The 25,512-nt window shown below is 35.0% G+C and overlaps 1 pseudogene; it reads left to right on the top strand.

Moving 5' to 3' along the window:
- The first annotated feature begins 3,713 nt into the window (after window positions 1-3,713).
- LOC130867668 (60S ribosomal protein L34-like) overlaps window positions 3,714-25,512 on the top strand; it is a 42,477-nt pseudogene continuing 20,678 nt past the window's right edge.

Below are 25,512 nucleotides of genomic sequence, written 5' to 3'. Positions count from 1 at the left end.
CAAGGTGAGAAGTGAAAGGTGGAGGAGAACTTGAGGGGATGGAATAGCCAAGATGGAGAAAGGACAGACATAAGAGCAAGGAAAGAAACATTTTGATTGAGGGAGCCATTATGTGGTTAGCAAGAAACCTGGCACTAGAGAAATTCCCAGGAATCCACAAAGATGACACCAACTAAGATTCTAAGGAATATAGGAAAGGGTACCAGAATTGCCCTTATCTTGTAGTTAAACTGATGAATACCTTTTTTATTCTTTTTAAAAATTATTGACTACATTTTTCTCTGCTCCCCTCCCTGCCTCTCCTCTCGTCTTCAACCCTCTCCCAAGGTCCCCATGATCCCAATTTAGTCAGTAGATACTGTCTTTTTCTACTTCCCATGTAGATTAGATCTATGTGGGGAGGTTTTCTTTGCTTTATGTTTAAAAACAACTTATGAGTCAATAAATATAATTGTCTTTCTGGGTCTTAGTTACCTCACTCAAAATGATGGTTTCTACCTCCATCCATTTTCTTGCAAAATTCAAGATATTGTTATTTTTTTCTACTGTGTAGTAGTTCATTGTGTAAATGTATCACATTTTCCTTATCCATTCTTTGGTGAAAGGACATTTAGGTTGTTTTCGGGTTCTGGCTATGACAAACAATGCTGCTATGAACATAGTTGAGCACATGCCCTTGTGGCACGACTGATGAATATCTTAAATATCATCATAGAACCTTCATCCAGCAATTGATGTAAACAGAGGCAGAGACCTGCATTGGAGTAGTAGACTGAACTCCCAAAGTCCAGTTGAAGACTGGGAGGAGTGAGAATATGAACAAAGATGTCAAGACCATGATGGGTATACTCACTGAAACAGTGTACCTGAGCTAATTTGAGCTCACCAGCTCCAGCCAGACAGTAAATAAAACAGCATAGGTCCAACCAACCTAGTCCCTCTTAATTTGGCTGGCAGTCATATGGCTGGAGTAGGTTGTGGGACCACTGGCAGAGGCACTAGGATTTGTCCCTACTGCTTGTACTGATTTTTTTGGAACCTATTCTCTTTGGATTGATACCTTGCTCAACCTAGATATAGTTGGGAGGGCCTTGGACCCTTCCCAAAGCAATGTGCATTACCCTCTGTGGAGTGATGGGGGATGGGGTAGGAAGAGAAAGATGGAGGGAGTGGGAGGAGGAGAGGGAGTGAGAACTGGGATTGGTATGTAAAATGGAAAAAGATAGCTTGTTTTCTTTTGAAAAAAAAAAAGAACTAATGGTTGCATTTGATAGCTTGGATACATTCTTCCATCCCTAAATATATGTTTACAATAATGGAATATGGCTGGCTTAGAAGTTTATCATACAAAATCAATGGAGATATTTATCAGAACATGTAAGTATTTTGCTCTAACTGTTAATAGATTTGAGGGAAAATTTGATGAAAAACAGTTCACAGAAAGCTTGTCAGAGTAGAGTGAAAATAAGTGAAATACTTTGCATTATTTTGTAGGTCCAAATTAGGAACAGCTTGGTCTCTGATAGTAAACTCTTTTCCAAGGTTCTTAAGAATTTATTAGGCCTTATTTTCCCTTTAAGTCATTTTCTTCTGTTTTTCCCAAAACTTATCACCACGAAATTGGCTCTCAATTTTTCTAGTTTTCCCCAATTTATGCCTTACCCAGTCTGGAAATTAAAAGATAAACAAGACAAATATAACAAACTAAAGGAAGTTATGAAGCTATAGGGAACAACAATGACAACAAAGCTTCGTCTGTCATTATTCATAGAAACTGTATTGCTATTGAATAGGGCTGCCTTTTATCTGTTATCTAGCTTTTAAATAAATAGGAAGTTTATAGAGGAACATAAATGTCCCTTTTAAAGATGGAACTGATGCAGAAAGGCATGATGCACTGGTTCTTAAAGTTTGCTTCAGGTAGGTATTAGAAGCACACTAGGGCTCTTCTAGAGTGGGGCACATGATTCTAATCACCCTGTGGTAGCTTGAGGGAAAGATTCTTTGGAGATCATGTTATAACATGGTATCACTCCAGGCCTGACACATCTATATTCAACAAGCTGCCTAGGTGATTACACAGTATGACTGCATTGATATAGAATATGGAGAAAGGACAAATTGTTACAGGTAGTAGATTAATGAATGTATGGCTTAAGGTGATGGCAGAAAGATTAATAGAGATGAAAATGCATTAATTCAATTTTTATAGTGGTGATAGCACTCATGGGTAAAATATCTAAAATATATTAGCACATTTGAAAGTAGTTGTTGTAAGATAGGCACAACATGCTTTAAAAACAAAAGGAAAAATATACTTACTAATTAAGTTCCCAAGTCATACATCTGAGTCCAGGAATGTCATTGTAGGTTGCATTTGTCCAAATAAGAAATACTGATATGACATTTAATGTTGATGTAAAAATTAACAGGTTAACCTACAAGCCCATAACAGTCATCATTTCAACATCCTCCCTTCTTCATGAATCCTGGAGAAGTTGAACACAGTGTTCAGCTCTGCAATTTCATATTTCAATAGTAGAGAATATCATTTTGTACCCAGGTTTCCTTTATTATTTTCTATATTTTCTTGTTTTTTATTGAACTATATATTTTTCTCTAAGTCCCTCCCTTCCTCTCCCTTTCCCTTCTACCCTCTCTCATGGTTTCCATGCTCCCAATTTACCCAGGAGATTTTGTCTTTCTCTACTTCATATGTAGATTAGATCCATGTATGTCTCTCTTAGTGTCCTCTTTGTTGTCTAGGTTCTCTGGGGTTGCCTTTTTTTTTTTTTTTTTTTTTTTTTTTTTGTTGCTTTATGTCTAAAAGCCACTTATGAAAAAGTACATGCATTTTTCTTTCTGGGTCTGGGTTACCTCACTCAATATGATGCTTTCTAGATCCATCTATTTGCCTGCAAGTTTCAAGATGCCTTTTTTTCTGTGTGTAGTACTCTATTGTGTAAAAATACCACATTTCATTTATGCATTCTTTCATCAAGGGGCATTTAGGTTGCTTCCAGGTTCTGGCTATGACAAACAATGCTATGAACATAGTTATGGTATGATTGAGCATCCTTTGGATATATACGCCAAAGTGGTATTGCTGGGTCTTGAGGTAGGTTGTTTTCTAATTTTCTGAGAAATCATCGCACTGATTTCCAAAGCTGCTAAACCAGTTTACTACCACCAGCAATGAAGGAGTGTTCCCTTTCCCCAGATCCTCTCCAGCATAAGCTTTCCTCACTGTTGTTGATCTTGGCCATTCTGATGGTTGTAAGATGGAATCTCAGAGTTATTCTGATTTGCATTTCTCTGATGGAAGGATGTTGAGTATTTCCTTAAGTGTCTTTTACAGACCTCCTTTCTGTATATCCTTGCTAATGGAGTTACTGATCAGCCCTGCAGGGAAAATAAGCTTACCTCCATTCCCATGTGTAAAAACTGAAATGAGTACACAGTAGTGGAAATTGGATGTAACACCATGAGCAGTAAAACTATAACATTGTTGAAATTATCTCCAAACACAGAAAGCCAATTTTCCTCCACCAATTAACCACAGGTATATCTTGAAGATATTTGGACTATAGACCTTAATTCCTATAAATGAATTGTCTGCGTAAAGTGAATCACACACAGTTTGGGATAATCTACTGTGTGTGTTAGAAAATTCTATTACACTCTTCCGTGGACGGTGCTTAGAGGCACTCAGAATGGTACAGCGTTTGACATACCGTCGTAGGCTCTCCTACAACACAGCCTCCAACAAAACTAGGCTGTCTCGAACTCCTGGCAACAGGATTGTTTACCTTTACACCAAGAAGGTTGGAAAAGCACCTAAATCAGCATGCGGTGTGTGCCCGGGCCGACTCCGAGGGGTTCGTGCAGTGAGGCCAAAAGTCCTCATGAGATTGTCTAAGACAAAGAAACATGTCAGCAGGGTCTATGGTGGCTCCATGTGTGTGCCAAGTGTGTCCGTGACAGAATCAAGCGGGCTTTTTTTATTGAGGAGCAGAAAATTGTTGTGAAACTGTTGAAGGCACAAGCGCAGAGTCAGAAAGAAATAAATGTGCGGCTTTTTTAATAAAAAAAAAAAGAAAAAGAAAAAGAAAATCCATTACACACGTAATGACTAAAATATAGTATAAAGCTAGCATATATGTGCTTTATATATGTTTTCTAGTCTTGCCATTTCTATTTCACGTCATAAAACACTGCTTCTCCCACACTGATATCCTTCCCAAGTGTATCTTGACCAGAAAAAGAACAACCAAAATTTATTTTCTGGAATAAAGAAATGAATACCACTTACTTTTTGGCTTTCATTATCTTTGTTTCTCCTCCATTTTTCAAAAAATAAAAATAAATGTTAGTGTGCTAGAGGGTGGCATAACACACATTTGCATTACTGATTCAGTACAGAAAAGTATGCTCTATGAAGAAATAAATAAGCAGGGCTTTAGAAATGTCTGTAGTTAAGGTGTCTTAATTATAGATAGTCTCCAAACCAAAAGCAGGAGCCACTGCAAAACAAATGAAGAAATATTGCTAAGAAATCTTGATATGCCAGCTAATTTTATCCTGTGATCTCACCAAATATCTAATCCTTTAGTGAAAATGTGCCATAGATTGCCCATACCAACAGAGTGATGGTATTTTTCTATGAGTGTATTTCTACATGCTTATAAATCTATCATATATTAGTCAATCATGTATGTATTAATCTAAAAACTAAGGAACTGAAATTGTGGAGAGTTATCTATTTTTTTCTATTGTTATTCTATGAATCCTCTTTCTTCAATATTAATAATTTCCTTTTGTCTAGTACACTTGTATTGTTTTTTCAGAGTTTCATTTTTATATCCTTTCTAAGTTCAAGTAAGTTTTAGGGGCCATGCATGAAATACAAAAGAATGGAGTGAGAAGTATTCAACAGGAAGTGTGTTGCCCTAACTCATTGCTTGTGAAATATCTTCTACTGCAGGCTAGTTTCTCCTATTGCTGTCCATCTAGTTTAAATACTGCAAGTACTCCTGGATCAGCTCAGTGTATTTATTCCAGAAGACACATATTTTCCTTTGTTTTAATATATATCATTGATATTTTTATTTTCTTATTATTTGTCTCACTTTCCCCACTCAGATTATCTTAATAGTAATACAACTTGATGATTTCCATATTTATGTTATTATTTACTATCTATGCTATAGCTATCAAACCCATCTTTGTTTAATGCTGATGAACAAGGGAATAAATGATTGGGTAGAAACTGTAGTAACCAAGAAACTGAGAATCAAGTAGATCTAGGAGGAAGAAAGAACAACATTGGCATACACAGTTTTATTAACTTTTTCAATACAAAATTAAAAGACAAGTACAATACAAATAACCAGGGAGTAGATGCTACTCCCAAGTAAAGGAAAGCAAATATGAAGTTTAATGCATATAGATAAACTACATAAATATGTAGCCGAAAATATATACTTTAGAACTATTCTTTTGATTTTTTTTACCTAATATTATAAAATTAAATAATATCTTAATTTACTTACGAAAACCTTTGAATATGTTCTGGAACATACTTTCTCACTATTAGCTGTACCCAAAAATAGGCTACAAAGCTAGACATTATTTTTGATATAAAAATTTGTCAATATTTCTTCAGAACGATGTTAAAAGTGCCATTGAACATTTTAATTTTCTGGAATGTTGCATTTATTTCTCTTTTGGGTTTATCATTTTATATCAAAAATATTTTTAAATTTTTTTCTATTAATTATTTTTATGGAATAATCTAACAAATCACCATTAATCGTTTTATGACATGACCTTTGCTTATTCCGTTTAATGTGGCTTTTCATTTGCTCTAGATTTTCACATTAACAAAATCCCAATCAAAATGCCAATATATTTGAAGAAAAATCTTTGCACCAATCTGAGGAGGAAACATAGCAGTCAGGTAATCCTTTAATCCACTACCTGAAAATTATACAATGGAGGTGGAATGAAAAGACTCACCCCAAACCTAGAGATTCAACACAAAAACCGAGGAAATTCTGAAACCAGAAGAGATTTCTAACAATCACTCAGGCACCATATTTGAATATTATCAAAGTAGGATACAGTAGTAATTTAAGAATTAATATGTGGAACAAAATTCTAAATTTAGTGGATAAGCTAAGAATTGAAAAAGGTTTAGAAGTCTGGCAAAGTAAAATGATGTTTTGAAAAGAGGAAACTTCTGCTGGAAATCCATTTGAAACTCAGGGTGGGTCAAAGGATATAGTGCTACTGTGCTAAGCCCATGAGTTTATTGCTAGGCTATTCGATAGTATAATTTACCCCATTCTAATAAGATTGAGTAAAGCCTCAAGGCAGCTATAATCACAGGGCTACCAAGGGGAACAAAACACCAGAGAATGCCTGCACCTGCAATTTTACCTACAATCCTAATGCTTGGGCACAAAATATCCCAAGAGCAATCAGAGAATAGAATTCAGGTAATTCTCTCTGCTTGAAGTTTAATAAGGACCAGAAAGGCTGACTGGCAGGTACATCTGGCTGCCTTTGACACCAAGTACCATGCAATTACCACTTTCATTTCAAATACCAAGGAACTAGAGAGAAAATAGCATGGTTCTAGGTTTAGAAAGCTACAAAATCTAAACAAGAAGCTTTGTAGTTTTTAAGTTTTTCTGCATTCCTTAGATAATGAGCATACTGAAATATTTGCAGTTTTCAAGCCACATAGTTTTACAAAGGTCACTGTCACAACATGAATGTATCAGTAGCTCAAATCTTTTTTGTTAGGCTATGTGTGATATAATGATAAAATACACAAATGTTTAATTATGATGTTATTTAAATGATTATTGAGTCTATAAAATAATTTCTCTATTTTCTTCCCATACATACAGTATTCCATAGTAATCATTTCTAGGCAGCACAGAAACAACTGTATGTCTCACTAAAATAATCATATATTCAGCTCTTAGATGAATACAATGTGAAAATGTGGTCAAAGACTAGGAAGAAGCAGGGCAGTGGTGGCACATGACTTTAATCCCAGAACTCATGAGGTTGATCTCTGTGAGATTGAGGCCAAACTGGTCTACAGAATGTGTTTTAGGACAACTAGGGCTGTTGCACAGAGAAATCTTCTCTTGACAAACCAAAAAAAAAAAAAAAAAGGAACAACAGTATAAGAGAGATTGTAGGAATGATAATGATAGTGTGTAAGGAATATTCTATAGATTTCTCCAAATAACCAATAATAAAAGGCAACTTAAAAATATCAGCTAGACATGATTGAATTACTAACATAATCAAATATACCTAAAATAATGTAGAAACTAAAAAGCATAGAATTAAATACTTAAATCTTCAAATAAATGTTTATAAAAAGTATTAAAAGGATTATATCTTATTCATATAAATGTAAGCATTATTTTTTTCTCTAAATATTGTTTAAGGGTAAAATTATCTATGGGAAGTCTTTATGACTACTTTGAGCTTTAAAACTTGAAATTTTCATTAAATTCCTATGGAACTTATACACAGTTGAACATATTAACCTCTGTGACAGGATGGATGAATAACACAAAATCAAATTTCCTTAAATTATTCTGTGAGAAAGTTTCCTGCTCTGTATTTTTACCTTAACGTAAAGGGACAGACAAAATAATCACAGTGTTTGGGAGACCTGCACTTCACCTATCTCTTGTATTTCAGTATGGTGCTAAAGTGGGCATATTATAGAGAAAACAGGTTAGCAACTTCTTTCAGGCTTGTTTAATCGATGCCTGTTTTCTTAGGCAGCACATTTTCAGGTTTGCAACAAGTCCTCTACTCATTCATGCCATCTAGACTATGGCAGAACAAGTGACTTTCTCATAGCTCTCTGGATTGTCAGCTACAAAGAATAAATTGCTTTGTTCAGAATCTTCACTAAAACATTTAACAAGGGTGGGTATATGGTCATCTTGTTATTTGTTATTTTGGGGGGGCGACAGTGTATTTGCATTTAAACTCCCATCTGTGTCTCTGTGTCCCTCTTACTCTTTCTCAAGGTTGTGGCCTTCTCATCTTTAATTCTATTTGTGTCTCTCTCACACACACATCTACATGTTTACAAATACAACATGGTGAGATTTTTTTTAGTCTTACTCATTTTGTAAAAGGTTCCCAGTCCTTAGCATAACTGAATGTGGTGGAAGTCCACATAGAGCATAAGACTCAGCACATAGACATCATTACTTTAAAAGAAAAGAAACGACATAATCCACCAAATTCCACTGTAGGCATAAGTTGCTGTCCTGACAGCTACCTCCCGAATGTAGGAAGAGGTATGGACTGCTTGTTATCCCGGCCACCTGGCTAGCTTGTACCCGAAATAATCACACAGAAACTGTATTCATTTAAACACTGCCTGGTTCATTAGTTCTAGCCTCATATTGACTAAGACTCACATCTTGATTTAACCCGTTTCTAATAATCTGTATGTCACCATGAGGTCGTGGCTTACCAGGAAAGATTCAGCATGTCTGACCTGGCAACTCCATCGTGGCTCTCTCCCCGTCTCACTTACTCTCTTCCTCCCAGAATTCAGTTCTATCTTTCCACCTACCTAAGTGCTGCCCTATCAAAAAGCCAAGGAAGTTTTTTTATTCAACCAAAGAAAGCAACCCATATAAAGCTCCTATACCACCCAAGTAACCATACACAGAAACTTATTATTATAGATGTTTGACCGATAGCTTAGAGTGGGTCATGTCTTGAATCCTCATTTTCTACATGTCCTGTTTCTCTGCCTCTTGTTGGTGATTCCAAACTTCTTCTTCCATGCACTCTCTCAGTCTGCCTTTCCAGCTTAACTTCTTCCTGCTTAACTATGGGCTATTTAGCTGTATATTATACCAATTAAAACAACACATCTTCACAGTGTACTTAAAGATTGTTCCACAGCAGTCCACAGCTCTGGGAAAGTTTCTAATTGTAATAATTTGCCCTTCTGGCTTCTGTAGATCTTCTTTTATGGGTAAAGTTTACCCCTTTAGTTAGCTTGTTTAAATGTATGGCAGTCCAGTTGACCTCATATGTCCCTTGCCCTAAAGTTATAAGTCTGTTCTAAAGCAGCAGCATTGTTTTGGAATATTCATGTACATTATGTGAAGATATGTCACTGTGATTGGTTTAATAAAAAACTGAAAGACCAATAGCTAGACAGAATTTCCAGGCACAGATGACACTGGGAAGAATAAGAGCAGATATTGGTTAAGCTTTCATAATTAATAAAAAGTCATCATATAGTTATTTGGGAACTGACTGGCAAGGTAGTAGAAGTCCAATTACTCGGTTGGTTGATTTTTTTTCTCATCTCTCTGAGTAAATACCTGAAAAGTAGTTCTTTAAGAGAGGAGGGGCCATGTTGCCTCATTAATTCAAGAAATATAGTCCATTATGCATGAAAAGCTCAAGAAGAGGGCTTGCACACATTCGAGTGAACCATAAAGTCAAGGAAGATAAAAAAGAGAGAGGATATTAGCCTCAAGGTCTGAGCCCAATGACTCATGCCCTCCAAGGAAACCCTACAACTCAAAAGTCCTACAACCTACCATAATAACACCACCAGCTATAGATGAAGTGCTAAAACACAGACTGTGGTGGGTCATGTCACATTCAAACCCTCGCAGATGGACATGCTAATGAAGGGACACAGTGTATCTTCTGAATTTCCTTGTGTGTAGTCACTTCTGCCATTAACAGGTTTATTCGACACACAACAAAAACAAACACACATGGTAAATATGCAGCTAGATAAGAGGAAGTGAAATAATGTGTAGGAGTATGCTGAACATACGCATGCTTTGCTCAAATATTGTTGTGTTATCTCCTGTCAACTCTTGTCTGTGAGATCTATATCTATATCAAATGCTGCTTCTTGTCCTCTTATTACAGGCTATGCTACCTCTGCTATTTTTAGTTAAACTAATGTCGGTAACCCCATATATGCCAAATATAAATTTAAACCTTTCCCAGTAACACATTTATATTTTCTAAAGCTTTATTATATTCAAAATGTGCTACTTCCTGCTAAATCAGAGCTGGTTACAATATCAAGAATAAAATAACGTTTAAAATTATTGCATAGTATGGTGTGCCCTCAATGTTCAGAGAATAAAAATTGTTATAAACTGTAGAAGAAACTTGAGAAAATGACAGTGCTTCTTTTAGAGAAAATTACTTTACTTATTGCACTTGATAAAATTATTGCCATTACTTCCCACTGTTCATGTGCGATAATATCTGTAGGGTCTATTATTGTCACAAAAGTACAAAAAGAATATGAATTAGTAAACTACTGCTCTCTCCAAATATAGTCGAGGAGTTTGTTTGGTCTTGGAGAAGCAGAATTCATTTGCATGAAAATTTTCACCAATGCCAATTCTTGAGTGAAACTCTAAGTAACACAAAATGTATATAAAAACCCATTGTAAATGGTATTGTTCATAAAAATATATTCCCTTTCAAGCATATAGATAGAATGGATGTGGTGTTAGTTATTCTTACCACAAAAGGATGCCATATAAAAATTAGCATGTTAACCGGGTTTAATCATTCCATAGTGTTGATCATCTTTCCACTTCATATGGTGCACAGCAGATGCAATCAATTTCATCTGCCAATTTTTAAAAGATGGAAGAATAAAAATAAAATATCAAAAATTTTAAATAGTTACAGCAAATCTATCCATATTCTGAGATACTTATCATAAATCTTTGTTCCTGTTTATATACAGCCTAGAGGTATTGACAGTTCCAACTAACACATAAACATTTCAACCCATTTTCCTTTTTTTGCAGGATGCTTTTACTTAATATTTGGAAATTGAGTAATCTCTTTTGAGGTATACTAGTAAAGCATTAAAAAATAATTCTACTCTCACATAAATGTGAAATGAAAAGATTAAAACTATAAAAGCCAACTTTTGTCCAACTCCACCACTAATTACAGGCTTTTAGTTTAGTGTAATCAGTGAACAGTAGCGGACAATCAGCAGAGACTATGTTTTAATTTATTATGCTCCCATTTTTTTCTTAATCTTTGCTTCAAAACCTTGGAAACCAATGGTCTCATGATAAGTTCCTTTGCAAACCAGTGCGATGGCAGGTAGTTGAGAACATACAGTAGGCTTGATTCTCCTTCAAGGCACCAATTTCACATATCTGTCAATACTTGACCTGGTTCTTTGTTGAAAAGCTTTGTCTTAATTTATTTTCATTTGACTCAATTTACTACTTGTTATATGCAAATGGTTCTGTATCAAGGTGTCTGTCAAAAATCAGTAGTAGTTGTTTAACGTCACACCTATCCATCATCCTATTACCTGTGGAGACTAATAGGAAAGTAAACAGAACTCCATGGACAAAACTGACTTCTAGGATGTTTGTAGAGATTATGGAAGTGGTGTAAACATGAAGGTCTATATGAATGTCCAGCAGAGACTTGGGACCACCTTTATAGCTCATCTGTAGATAGCTGGCCTTGAGGCGATGTGCACTCAGGACAACTGAGAAAGAATTACAAACCGCATACCTGAGTGCTGAAAGCATAAGACAGCCTGCACTGACCTTCAGCAAGCCTGGATAGTTTAATACTATACATTATTTTGGTAAATGTTTGTCAAATTACACACCACAACAAAAATATTTTAGCAGTCACAAATTGAAAAACACAGATTTCACAGAATTATGCTGAGAGAAATCATTGAAAAAGCATACTGCCAATAATTGTAATAATGATGTAATACTACCAAATACAAACTCTAAGCAGAGGACTTGTGTTAACATTTTATTAAATATCAACTGGCAAAAGCCTTCCCCTTTGGAGGTACAGACATTTGATTTGGGAGATTTTGGATCAACTTAAAAGAACGTGCCAAGAACCAGAGGAAAAAACGCCTAAACTCTTACAGAAAAGTAACAGAATGCTATGAAAATGGACACTAAAAAGAAGTCAATCCCACTTCTATTTAGGAGTAGACTCACAGATCACAGTCCTCTGCTCGAACGGGGAACAGGAAGTGAATCCAGCAGCCGGAAAAGAGAGGGAACATGCGCTTTACATTGGCGTTTATAGTATAAGAGGCCATTACCAAGCTGGCGGGTAACTTAAGGGCTACTTGCTGTAGGATTTCAGACAGCAATGCGCATTGAGTGACTCTCTATAAAACAAAGTTGAACAATAACAGTATGCTATTTTTAATGACAATTTTTAGACTTTTAAAGAAAATTAATGGGGATGAAATTTTTCTTAGAGGAATAATAGTAGATTTGACGTTGTAGAAAGCAAAGTGACAGGAATTGTAAATATGATAAACAGAGATAATGAACTCAGAAGCAAACAGGCGGAAAGCACTGGAAAATAACTAATGGAGCATAGCAAGTATTAAATGAAAGTTCTGGAGTCACTAACAGAAAGTGAACAAGCAGAAAGGTTATTTGAAGAAATAATGGCTGGACTCTCAAAATGTAAGTGGAGTTCTCCTCTGCATACCCAAGAAATCTACGTAGGATATGACTGAAGAGATCTATACCAGGATGCGAATGTTGATGACAAAGGCAGAATCTTAAAAGCCGCAAGGAAAAAGTGAAACATCAAATACAACTTTTTGGCATTAAGCAGTTCTCAACAGAGCTTAGAGGCCGAAATTCAAATTGCTAAATGGAAAATATCATCAGCCAAAAATTTTGTGTACAGCAAAAGTGCTTCAAAAAAGACTAAAATTCAAAATACATCCTCTGTTGAAGAAGTTTGATAGTGTGTTGTTAGCAGCAGCTTTAAAGGACCAACTAAAGGGAACCCTTCACTCTGAAGAAAAAGGATCGTTACTAGCAAGAAACCCGGGAGACAAAGGGCACCAATGAGTGCAATTCCATACGTAAATACAAAAGTAATATGCGTCTGTTTTCATTATCTTATTTTTAAAGGAAACTTCATGAAATAATGATTATAAAATTGTATTGTTTACCTCATAGTGCACAAAATCACAATTTTAAGACAATAATATCACGTAAATTAGGAAAATGTGTTGTACTAAACAAAGTTTTAGTTTGATTTTCAAATTAAGCTAATATTAACCCAAAAAGTATTAAGGTAAATGGTCAATTATAATGTCAAGGTGACATGATAAAAATATAGTAAGCTAAATAGTTAAAATGATTTAGTAGAAAAATCCAACTTATATGTTAAACTGATGGAGGATCAAAGAAAAAAATGAAAAACATAAATGAAAATAGTAAAAGAATGCATATCTTAATTTATTAGCAAATAAACTAATGGCATATAACACCCCATTATGAAGTTAAGAACTAAGAAATTTCATCAAATATAATTTTATTATATGCTTGCTATATTTAAACTACAAATTTTAGATTAGAAGATAGAACTAGATACATGTAAAAGAAATATCTTACCTTAACTATCTTCATAAAACACCTGTTGAGACTTCATTAATATCATCATAGCTTTTAAGAAATTATCAGAAAATACAAAAAATGGCACATTATTAAAATAAAAGAATAAACCATCAGAAATAATAATTACGACTATATGCACACATAACAAAAGAGCTTCAAAATGTAAAAACAAAAACTGATAGACTGGAAATTGAAAGTTCCAGTGCCTCATTTTTTAACACATATAGGAATAGTAAACAGATTCAATAGCTAATAGGAGACTTTCATGACCCTATACTCCAACTATCTTGGGAGAAATAAATAGTAAATTGTACCAAATTAGCAATCTATAATCACCTACACTGAGACATAGTTATGGAAAAAGACAAGGAAGAATAAATGTAGTTTTAACCTCATTATTATGGGTGTATATGTGCATCCTGGTATTGGGTTAGCTGTACTCTGCAGAAAGTTATCAGTATTTTCTAGAAGAGATTCCAGTACACTACATGTTGTTCTGGTGCCACAAATATTTGCTAGAGTATTCATTGACAACTCATTATGCTTACAGTTTCATGAACCTTCAACTAAATCACCGTCCTGAATCCTTAATTGATCCATATTTGAGCAAAACATGACCCTATTTTCTGGGAAAAAATATTCTAATTTCCAGAATAGCTCACAGCTGTACACATAGCATTAGTGTTAAGACTTCTCTGAAACCTTTAAACAAACCTTGTCTTCCATCAGAAGACTGGAGTACTTACTGTTCATATATTGCCTCCCCTCCCTCGGTTGCAAACGTTTTCTTCATCTTAAGAAATTTATTTCTTTTTAAATTCCCTCTGTGTCATCTATTATTTCTTTCCCTGAAGAAAGTCTTTAGAACCACTAAAGTCAAGGATAATTACACAGGAAACATTGTTAATTCAGGAGAGTCATTCTAGACTGTTAACTGCATCTTATGCTGTAAGTACAAAACAACCAACAGAAAAAATTTGAAAAGTCATCCAGGCAGTGGTGGCATAGGCTTTTAAGCCCAGCACTTGTGAGGTAGAGAGAAGTTGATATCTGAATTCGAGGCCAGCATGGTCTATAGATGATCGACAGACTCCAAAGCTACAGAGAAACTCTGTCTCTCAAAAAAAAAAAAATTGAAGAATTATTGTTATTAGCACTTGTGGGCTCAGTTTGTCATTGTGGTTACACAGGGAGTCGTACAGACCACTAAGAGAGGAGTGGTGTAGGAAGCAGCCATGAATAAAACTTCTTCAAAGACCTGTAACATACATTTTCAGCCAGGTTCAACTTCTACAAGTAGTTCTACAAGATGGGGACCAAGTATTCTAAATAAGACATAACAACAAAATGCTGATGCAAGACTGTAACAAAAATATTTTTAAAAGCTTTCCTTTTTAGGTAGAAATAAAATAAATACCATTTTCTTTTTTATTTTTTATATTGATTTTTATTGAATTCTACATTTTTCTCTGCTCTTCTCTTGCTTCTCCACTCCCCTTCAACCCTCTCCCAAGGTCCCTATGCTCCCAATTTACTCAGAAGATCTTCTCTTTTTCTGCTTCCCATGTAGATTAGATCTATCTATGTCTATCTTAGTGTTTTCATTGTTGTCTAGATTCTCTGGGACTGTGATTTGTGGGCTAGTTTTCTTTGCTTTATCTTTAAAAACCACTTATGAGTACACGTGATAATTGTCTTTCTATGTCTAGTTTACCTCACTCAAAATTATGTTTTCTAGCTCCATCCATTTGCCTGCAAAATTCAAGATGTTGTTATGTTTTCTCTGCTGTGTAGTACTCCATTGTGTAAATGTACCACATTTTCCTGATCTATTCTTCAGTCGAGGGGCATTTAGGTTGTTTCTACGTTCTGGCTATGACAAACAATGCTGCTATGAACATAGGTGAGCACATGTCTTTGGGCACGATTGAGCCTCCTTTAGATATATACCCCAAAAGTGATATTACTGGGTCTTGAAGAAAGTTTTTTCCTAATTTTCTGAGAAATCGCCACACTGACATCCAAAGGGGCTGTATCAGCTTCAGTTCCTACCAGCAATTCAGGAGTATTCCCTTTACCCCACAACTTCTCCAGCATAAGTTATCATCATTGTTTTTGATCTTGGCCATTCTTCACGATGTAATATGGAATCTCAGAGTTGTTTTGATTCACATTTCTCTGATGACTAAGGATGTTGCAGATTTCCTTAACTGTCTTTCAGCCATTTAAGATTCCTCTGTTGAGAGTTCTCTATTTAGGTCTGTACTCTATTTTTTATTGGGTTATTTTTTTTAACCAATTTCTTGAGCTCTTTATTTCTTTGTATATTTTGGAGATCAGACCTCTGTCTGATGTGGGGTTAAAGAAGATATTTTACCATTCTGTAGGCTGTCATTTTGTCTTGTTGACGATGTCCTTTGCTTTACAGAAGATTTTCTGTTTCAGGAGGACTTATTTATTAATTGTTTCTCTCAGTGTCTGTGCTGCCAAGGATATATTTAGAAAGTAGTCTCCTGTGCCAATGCGTTCAAGTGTACTTCCCACTTTCTCTGCTATGAGGTTCAGTGTGGTTGGCTTTATGTTGAGGTTTTTGATTCATCTGTACTTGAGTTGTTGTACATGGAGATAGATATGGATCTATTTTTATTCTTCTACATGCTGCTATCCAGTTATGTGAGCACCATTTGTTGAAGATGCTTTCGTTTTTCCATTTGCTATTTTTTGCTTCTTTGTGAAAAATCAGGTGTTTGAAGGTTGTGGATCAATATCTGGGTCTTCGATTCAGTTCCATTTGTCCTCCTGTTGGCTTTTATGCCAATACCAGGATGTTTTCATTACTGTAGTTCTGTAGTAGAGTTTGAAGTCAGAGATTGTGATGCCTCCAGGAGTTCTTTTATTGTACAGACTGTTTTAGCTATTCTGGGTTTTTTGTTTTTCCATATGAAGTTGAGTACTATTCTTTTGAGGTCTGTGAAGAATTTTGCTGGGAATTGCATTGAATCTGTAGATTGTTTTTGGTAAGATTGCCATATTTATTATAATAATTCTACCTACCCTAGAGCATGGGAGATCTTTCTACTTTCTGGTGTCTTCTTCAATTTTTTTCTCAAATATTTAAAGTTTTTGTCATACAAGTCTTCCACTTGATGGTTAGAATTACTCCAAGATATTTTATGCTATTTGTGGCTAGTGTGAAGGGTCATGTTTCTCCCTTTCTTTCTCAGCCCATTTATCATCTGTGTACAGGAGGGCTATTGATTTTTTTGAGTTAATCTTGTAGCCTGCTACATTACTGAAATTGTTTATGACTTGTAGAAGTTCCTTTGTAGAATTTTGGGGGTTCACTTATGTAAACTATCATATCATCAGCAAATAGTGAATGTTTGACTTCTTTTCCAAGTTGTATCCCCTTGATCTCCTTTTGGTGTCTTATTGCTTTAGACAGGACGTCAAGAACTATATTGACCAGCCTGGTCTACAAGAGCTAGTTCCAGGACAGGCTCCAAAGCCATAGAGAAACTCTGTCTCGAAAAACCAAAAAAAAAAAAAAAAAAAAGAACTATATTGAATAGATATGGAGAGAGTGGATAATCTTTTGTTGTTCCTGATTTCATTGGGATCACTTGTAGCTTCTCTCCTTTAGTTTGATGTTGGCTGTTGACTTGCTTTATATTGCCTTTATTATGTTTAGGTATGTTCCTTATATCCCTGGTCTCTTCAAGACCTTTATATTGAAGGGATGCTGTGTTTTGCCGAAAGCTTTTTCAGCATCTAATAAGATGATCATGCAGTTTTTAATTTTTAGTTTGTTTATATAGTGTGTTATGTTGACAGATTTTCATATGTTAAACCATCCCTCCATCTCTGGGATGAAGCTGACTTGACCATGGTGGATGATGGTTCTGATGTATTCTTAGATTTGTTTTGCCAATATTTTATTTAGCATTTTTGCATCAATGTTCATGAGTGACATTGGTCTGTAATTCTTTTTCTTAGTAATGTCTTTCTGGTTTTGGATATCAGGGTAATTTATGTAGCCTCATAAAACAATTTGGCAATGTTCATACTGTTTTTATTGTATGGAATAATTTGAGGAGTATTGGTACTCTTCTTTGAAAATCTTGTAGAATTCTGAGCTGAAACTATCTGGTCTGGCTTTTTTATAATTGGGAGACTTTTGGTAACTGCTTCTATTTCTTCCCCAGTTATAGGTATGTTTAATTTGCTTATCTCATCTTGATTCCATTTTTTTGTTGTTGTTGAGGCTTGTTTTGTTACCGAGTATGTGGTCAATTTTTGAGAAGGATTTTTGAGAGGGTGCTGAGAAGAAGGTATATTCTTTTATGTTTGGATGAAATATTCTATAGATGTCTGTTAAGTCCATTTGAGTCACAACATCTGTTAGTTCCCTTATTTCTCTGCTCATTTTTTGTCTGACTGACCGGTCCAGTGGTGAGAGTGGAGTGTTGAAGTCTCTCCCACTCTTAGTGTGTGGAATACCATTTTCTTATTCATAGATAGCATTATATTATACAAAGAAAGAATGCAATCAATAACAAGATACAAGGTTTATACATAAATGACAATTGTATTTCCATTGTAGGCATGATGGGAATAAAAACTAAAATTAAATTTAGAAAATACCTTTCTTTTACAAACTTTACTGGACTTAGAAATAGCTTTTAGGAAATGATTAAGCTGTTTTATATTAAAGTCACAAAATATCATGGAAAGACATTGGAGAGGAGCTAAAGAGATGAGAAAAAAGTGTATCCATTTCACATGACTGATGTAACAATAAATTATATTAAAACACAGGAAATTGAATATTTTCCCTCTCTAGAAGCCAGTACTGAAATCGATTTTCAGTCCACATTTTCTAGGAGACTATGAGAAAAAAAAATCAATTTTTTGCTTCCCGTCCTCCTCCTTCATTTTTCATCTCTCTCCATTGCTCTCCTCTTTCCCTTACAGGTCTACAGCCTAATGGTTGTAGTGGATTTGCCTGCATAACACAGAAGTCTCTCTATTCAATCATTCTGTCTATCACCATCACCACAGTTCTGTTTTCATGAGTAATGGCATATTCACAGCCTCCAGGACTTTGATGTTCAGTATTGTGCAAGTCACATTTTATCCTTACAGCAGGTTCTAAGATTAGAGAAACTACTGAGACTGCTAGAATAGAATAAGCCTCAGACATGCGTACAGATGAATTCTGATCCCTGAGTACACCCCATTTCTGTTAAGATACCAGATGCTAGTCTGTAGACATTGGCAAGCTATTCCTCAAATTTGGATTTAAATAGAAAAAATTAAAAACAGCCGAAATCCAATCATGTAAAAGAAAATTGAAACCCAAGGAAAAGGCATTCTACATCAAAATTTGCAAGGATACTATGTGAAAAAGACAGCTCCCAGAATAAGGATAGACATTTACATCAATGGAATGGAAATGGGATGTCAGAAACAAACTCATATCTATGATCATTTGATCATATTCAGAAGAAAAGAAGAGAAAAGTGTCCTAGGTAACAACACCCAAAATGGTTGCTGAAATGAAACTTAAGTATTCTTACCTTCCTGTACTGTATTTGGACACTTTAATTATAGATGGATAACAAGTAAATGAAAATTATCAAAATCTGAGTTTTGGTTGGTAAGACGTGTCAAATACCAAATATTGCCCAACTAATATTTTTCTTTTTCTATTTTTTTTTTTGAGTTAAGGTTTCTCTGTAGCTTTGGAGCCTGTCCTGGAACTAGCTCTTTCAGACCAGGCTGGCCTCGAACTCATAGAGACTCACATCTTTTGTCTCCTGAATGCTGGGATTAAAGGCAAGTTCAACCACTGCCCAGCTGCCCTATCATTACTTTTAAAAGCCTCTACTAGCATGGCTTATGATGCTTCTAAAATAATTCAACTTTATAGAAAAAAAGAAACTTGATGCTCTAAATTTTCAAATGTCTTTACCACCTCAATCTAAATTTATAAGATAGAGTAGAGTAAAATTTTTTTGTTGCTTCTTTTGTTTTACTTTTTAAGACAAGGTTTCACTAAGTACCTGAAGATGGCCAAGAATATTTCCTGTTTTAGCTCCCAATAGTGTAGATGTTATAGAAGTATGTTATGTTATCCAACCTTAGAGCAAAAAGCTTAAGGATACCCATTCTTCATCATATTTGGTCTTTCAAAAAAATGTGGCTTCCACCTTCAGTTCTTCCAGAAGTTTTAAATATTGGCCCAAATTTCTTTTGAAGAGAAAGATATAATTTGTACACACAACAAAATAAAAACTGAGGCACAACCCTCTGTTTCACACATCACCAGAGCCCAGTGAATCATAAATATCATCCCAAAACCCTTTGCTTTTTTTTGTAGATTCAAGTGTCTAGTCTTTCCTTTCGTTCATTACAGTCAATTGTATTGTTTAGTGATCACTTAATTTATTTACAATGGATGATATAAAAAAATGCCCATTTTCTTGTATATTGGGAATATTGAAAATGATTGTTACCTAAAATGATTAATAAGAAATTTACTAACTTTCTAACATCCTCTTTTGTTGAACTATTTTTAAAAAAATCACAAAATAAGTGACATGTGTTGTTCTAGGCACCATGGGGATTTTTTAAACATTACTGGATTAATAATTTTAAAAATCCTTTCAGGCAGGTGGTAATGGCACACACCTTTATTCCCATTTCTTGGAAGGCAGAGGGAGGTGGATCTCTATGAGTTCAAGGCCAGCCCAATCTACAAAGTGAGTTCTGACAGCCAGGTGGCTGTTACACAGAGAAAAACCTGTTTCAAAAAAAAACATTTTAATGATTTCAATTTGGTGTTTGGTTTTATTAAAAGAGTGTGATTAAAGAAATGGTTTATTTTCAAAGAATTTTAATTTTTGCACACTTAGGTAAGCAGAGGAAAGATAAATTGTGTGTTCTTAGAGCTCCAGTGCATCATTTGAACTCACTGAAGATTCACAAATGAACTTTGTTACTCAATCTACACGGTTGAAATTAAGCATTTTAGCATGGTTTGGAAACAATGAAAATCAATTCAGTGACCACAAATTCCAATATACATGCAACCATGTTTGTCGGTATGCTGAACCTCACATATTTTGATCATAGCGTTTACCAAAAACTGTCTATTTCACATATTGTTGACACAAATTTAAATATTTATTTAAATATTTATTAATGTAAATGTTCAATAATAAATATTAAATATTTAAAGGATATTTGGAAATATCCTTTGGGAAATATGAATCTCACTCTTTTCTTTTTTACAATTAACATTAGCTGTAATATCAGTTCCTACAATTCTGTTAGTAAATGGCAATTTCAACTTTCCCTTAGTGGAATCATTATCTTATTGTACTTATCTACCTAGGTAGAAAATTAGACATGCAGTGGTGGCATATACCTTTAAACCTATGGGAGGCAGAGACCGGTGGATCCCTATGAGTTCAAGGCTAGCCTACTCTTTCAGCTAGTTCCAGGACAGTCAGAAAATCAAAGAGAGCCTTGTCTCAAAACAAACAAACAAACAAACAAACAAACAAACAAACAGAAAAGTAATCAAACTCAAGTTCAGCAAATGAACTTCCCCATTTCTATGGAGTCCATTTGGAAGAATGCACAAAAATTCATATACCCTCTTCCTTCCATGAGAATGAAATATGTATGAAGTGATATTGTAATGTTTTTCATATCAGCTTCTTTTTCTATGATTTTTGTTCTTAAAAGTATTTAAGTGTTGCATTACATTTTATAAAATTGAGTATATGTCTTTACATCCTTGGAACAAAGCTATTTTCATCATGGTGTTTGATATTATTAATATTGTTTTTGAAGTAAGCTCAAACAAATTTTATTTTAAGAAAACAAGACATCATTTTATGAGGAAAATCTACTTACATTTATTTATACTTTTTCATATATTTCAGTTATTTCTTTATCCAGTAGAATGAATTTGTTAGTTTTCTCTTTCATTGAAATAAATAGGTAGAAAAGCTCAGGTTTAGCCATTTTTGATAAGGTAGCATTTGTCAGTGAATCTTACAAATACTGGACTTTTTAATTATTGGGAAACTGCATCACTAACTTGATCATCTTGCTTGCTATGAATATTTTTAAATGTTGGCCTCCATATTTAATTTTTGAAGTTTACATGTATTAAGAATATATCCACTTCTTTTTTATTTTCTAGATTTGTGGAATAAAGTTTTTCAAAATAAATATTCCTGAATGACCATATGGAAGTTATTGAAATCCATAGTAGCTTTTGTCTTCATCTCTAGTTTGTTTTAATATGAACTTCTACCAATTTATAATCTTAGAAAATTGTTAAATATTTTCAATCGTGTTTATTTGTCAAAAACTGATGTTTTCTTTGATAGATTTTATGTATAGCTTTCTTAGTATCTATTTCATTAATTTCTACTATGATATTTTTGATATCCTGTTGTCTACTTTGATTTAGCTAGGTTGTGTTTTTCAATTCTTAAATGTACAACACTCATAGGAGTAAATTTCTGTCTTAAAACTGCAGTACCACTATTGGTTGTATACACAAAGAATACTCAATTAAATTCCCAAGGACATGTGACCAATTATGTTCATAGCAACATTGTTTGTAATAGCCAGTACCTGGAAACAACTTAAAAGTCCTTGACCAAATAATGGATAGAGAAAATATGGTACATTTACATGATAGAGTGCTACAAAGCAGAAAAAAAATAATGACATTTTAAAATTTGCAGGCAAATGAATGGATCTAGAATATATCATATTGAGCGAAAAACCCATACCCAGAAAGAAAATATAATATATACTCCCTCAAAAGTGGCTTTTAATCATAAAGCAAAGAAAAAAAACAGCCTAAAATTCACAACCCCAAAGAACCTAGACAACAAAGAGACATATATGGATTTAATTTACATGGAAATAGAAGACAAGATCTCTTAAATACGTTGGGGGCATAGGGATCATGGGAGAGGGTTGAAGGAATCGAGAGGAAGGAAGGGGCATGGAGAAAAATATATAGCTCAATAAAAATAATTAAGAAAACAAGAATGTTGTATTACAAAATCCCTCCTATAGACATACTACCTCCCTCTTAAAAAAAGATAATTGTTATTATTTTTTAAGTTTTACAGGCAATATTTTTCTTAAATTTAGTTTTATCAGCTTATATGTCTTAATAATATTAAGTAAGATAATGTTTCACATTTGATCCTAATTTCACTTCTATTCTTCAAAACTAAGAGTAATACCATTTCATTATCCAGTGCCAAATGGTCAAAACAAGGGCACAGGTAACATTATATGTATTTAACAGGTTATATTTAGAAATATATACGTATGTACATAATATGTACACACAAAACAATAATTTCTTTTAAAAAGGCCCATGGACTTGAAGGAGTGTAGGAAGGGGTATATTGTAGTGTCTGGAGAGAGACAGAAAAGGGGAGAAATGTTGTAATTTTATCATTATATCTAAAAAGAAAAATATACCTCACTGAAGCGTCAGCATTCAAACAAGCAGTATCATACCTCCACACTAACAACCAAAGTTCTTTTGTACCATTCGGGCATCCATCTTCAGCCTTCAGGCCCATAGTATCCAGCAGACATTTTTATGAAGCAGGAAATTCCAAAGACAGTTCAGTCACTTTCAGCTGTGTCCTGCAGAATGTCTCACAGACTCTTTCATGAATCAGGAACCCCGATAGATCATCATACCATATTGGAATAGAAACAATCGACGGGGTCTCATCCTCTGTGAAAACAAAAGAAGAATCTCTTTTCCAAAGTATCATATCCTTAGATCCAAATTCTGAATTCAAGGTATTTTCAAAATATCTATGTTGGATTAGTTCAGTAGCATTTATAAACAAATATCTTTTAGCATCTGTTGCTCCTTCCTCAGCATTCAAACAGTTCAAACAGAGCATAATAGCATATAGTATCAAGATTCTCATTGTATTTTCCCTCTTTGTGCGGCTTTATTTTAACCTCTATTTCATTTATTTTTACTTTTATTTTTTGCTTTCTGAGACAGGTTCTCTGTATATCTCTGACCTGGAATAACTCTGTTGACCAGGCTGTCCTTGAACTCTCAGAGATCCCTCTGTCTCTGCCTCCCAGGCATTGGGATTAAAGGTGTGTGCTACCACACCTTGAAGTCACAGAGTTCAACTCTGAGGTCAATCTTCCTCTGCCTCTCAAGTGCTGGGATTGAAGGTGTGTACTACCACACCCAACTACTCTCTTTCTTCCTTTTTTACTTTTAAGAACTTTAACTTTTAGCCTGCATATATTTTTAACATACTGTAAATCATTTAAACGTTTTCTTCAACTTTGAATCTTCCTTTTACTGAATATCTCTCTTTTTGTGACCACATGAGTCTTTAATTTACCAAGCAATATTGGTAGGACTAAAGCCGTGGCTTTGGGGGCTGGATCCAGCCCATTCCTTAGCTTTCCAGCCTCATGGCTGAGGTACTACTGGAGCCATTTTTATTGCCACAGCTCTGTGACGTTTCAAAGTCCCTGCCAGCAAGTAAGCTGCAGCATTCTGCTCACAGACCACACTCATTCAGACTGCCTGCCTGAGTCAGCGTTTGCCCTGGCAGGACAACCAGAAAGCCAGCATTTTAAAACAGCACAACTTTTTCCTGCTATGGCTGAAAACCAAAAAGCATGCCTTCAGCTTTTCACCAACACCATTTTAAGTGTTTCGTGGCAGGACCTCTTAAGAGAGCTGCAAGTTTTTGCAGCTAAAGCTGAGTCAGGAAGCCTCTCTTAGATGAGAGCGCTTGCTTGCCTCTAGCAAGCAGAGCAGATCCAAGAAATTGCTGCTACCACATTGGGCGCCATTCTGTAATGGCAGCTGCGGGCTGTGTTCCTGCCGCCCCAGCTCCTGGTTGCCTGGCTGGCTTATGCCCCAAAATAACAACACACAAACTGTATTCTTTTAAACACTGCTTGGCCCATTATATCTAGCCTCTTCTCAGCTAACTCTCACACCTGGACTAGCCCATTTCTAATAATGTGTGTGGCACCCCAAGGTGCACTTACCGGGAAGATTCTAGTCTATGTCCATCCTGTGTCGGAGCTTCATTGCATCGTCCCCAGAGAGGAGAGCTATCGAGTCTGAGCTCACTTCCTCTTCCTCCCAGCATTCTGTTCTGTTTACTCCACCCACCTATGTTCTAACCTATGAGGGCCAAGCAGTTTCTTTATTTTTTAACCAATGACCTTCCTCCATCAGGGAACAGTGCCAGGGGCCATGTCAGAAGAGCAGGAGGTGCCAATTGAATTCAGGAGTGTATTCACCAGAATACAAGGCACTGATAGGTGAAGCTCAGGCCTTCAGCTCCAGAATGTATCTTGATATTCCTGTGGCTTTAAATTTTGCTGCTGCCACTTTTCTCTGGAATCTGGAATGATGTGGATGGATGCAGGGGGAATCCCCATTTTCTTTACTGTTGCGTGATTATCTCATGAAAATATCCTATTTTACCAGGTATTTTTACATGTGGATTGTTGTGAAAATGATTTCCCCTTTAACTGTACTGTTCAACTGAAGCAAGGATTTTATACAATAACAGAATTAGTTTTAATATAATTTGGAGATTGGGGTTTTTAATAATTATAGTAAGTGATTATGATGGAGATTAGTTTAGTGTGAAAATTAGTATAGGAAAAACTGAATATGGTGTTGCCCCCACCCTTGATAAAGTGGGGACTATATAGAAAAGTAAAACAAGGAAGTGTCATGGAGTGAAGACTCATAAAACACTTGGGTTAGGTTAATGATTAAAAAAAAAAAACCTCTGTCCCAGAAGCTATGCCAGCTCAAGTTCTTTTAATCTTAATGTTGAGAGAAGTGTTCATGGGTTTTAGAGTACATTACAATAAAAACAACTTTAAATGTTACTTAAGGTTAGGTTATGCTTTTATTGTTATTGACTTTGAAGTGGAAAACCTTGAGGAGTAATTTAAAGTTTACAAAGAC

The sequence above is a fragment of the Chionomys nivalis genome, chromosome 2 (genome assembly GCF_950005125.1).
Source record: "Chionomys nivalis chromosome 2, mChiNiv1.1, whole genome shotgun sequence".
NCBI classification, from domain to species: domain Eukaryota; kingdom Metazoa; phylum Chordata; class Mammalia; order Rodentia; family Cricetidae; genus Chionomys; species Chionomys nivalis.
The sequence above is the reverse complement of the archived record's forward strand: the minus strand, read 5'-3'. Positions and strand labels throughout refer to the sequence as shown.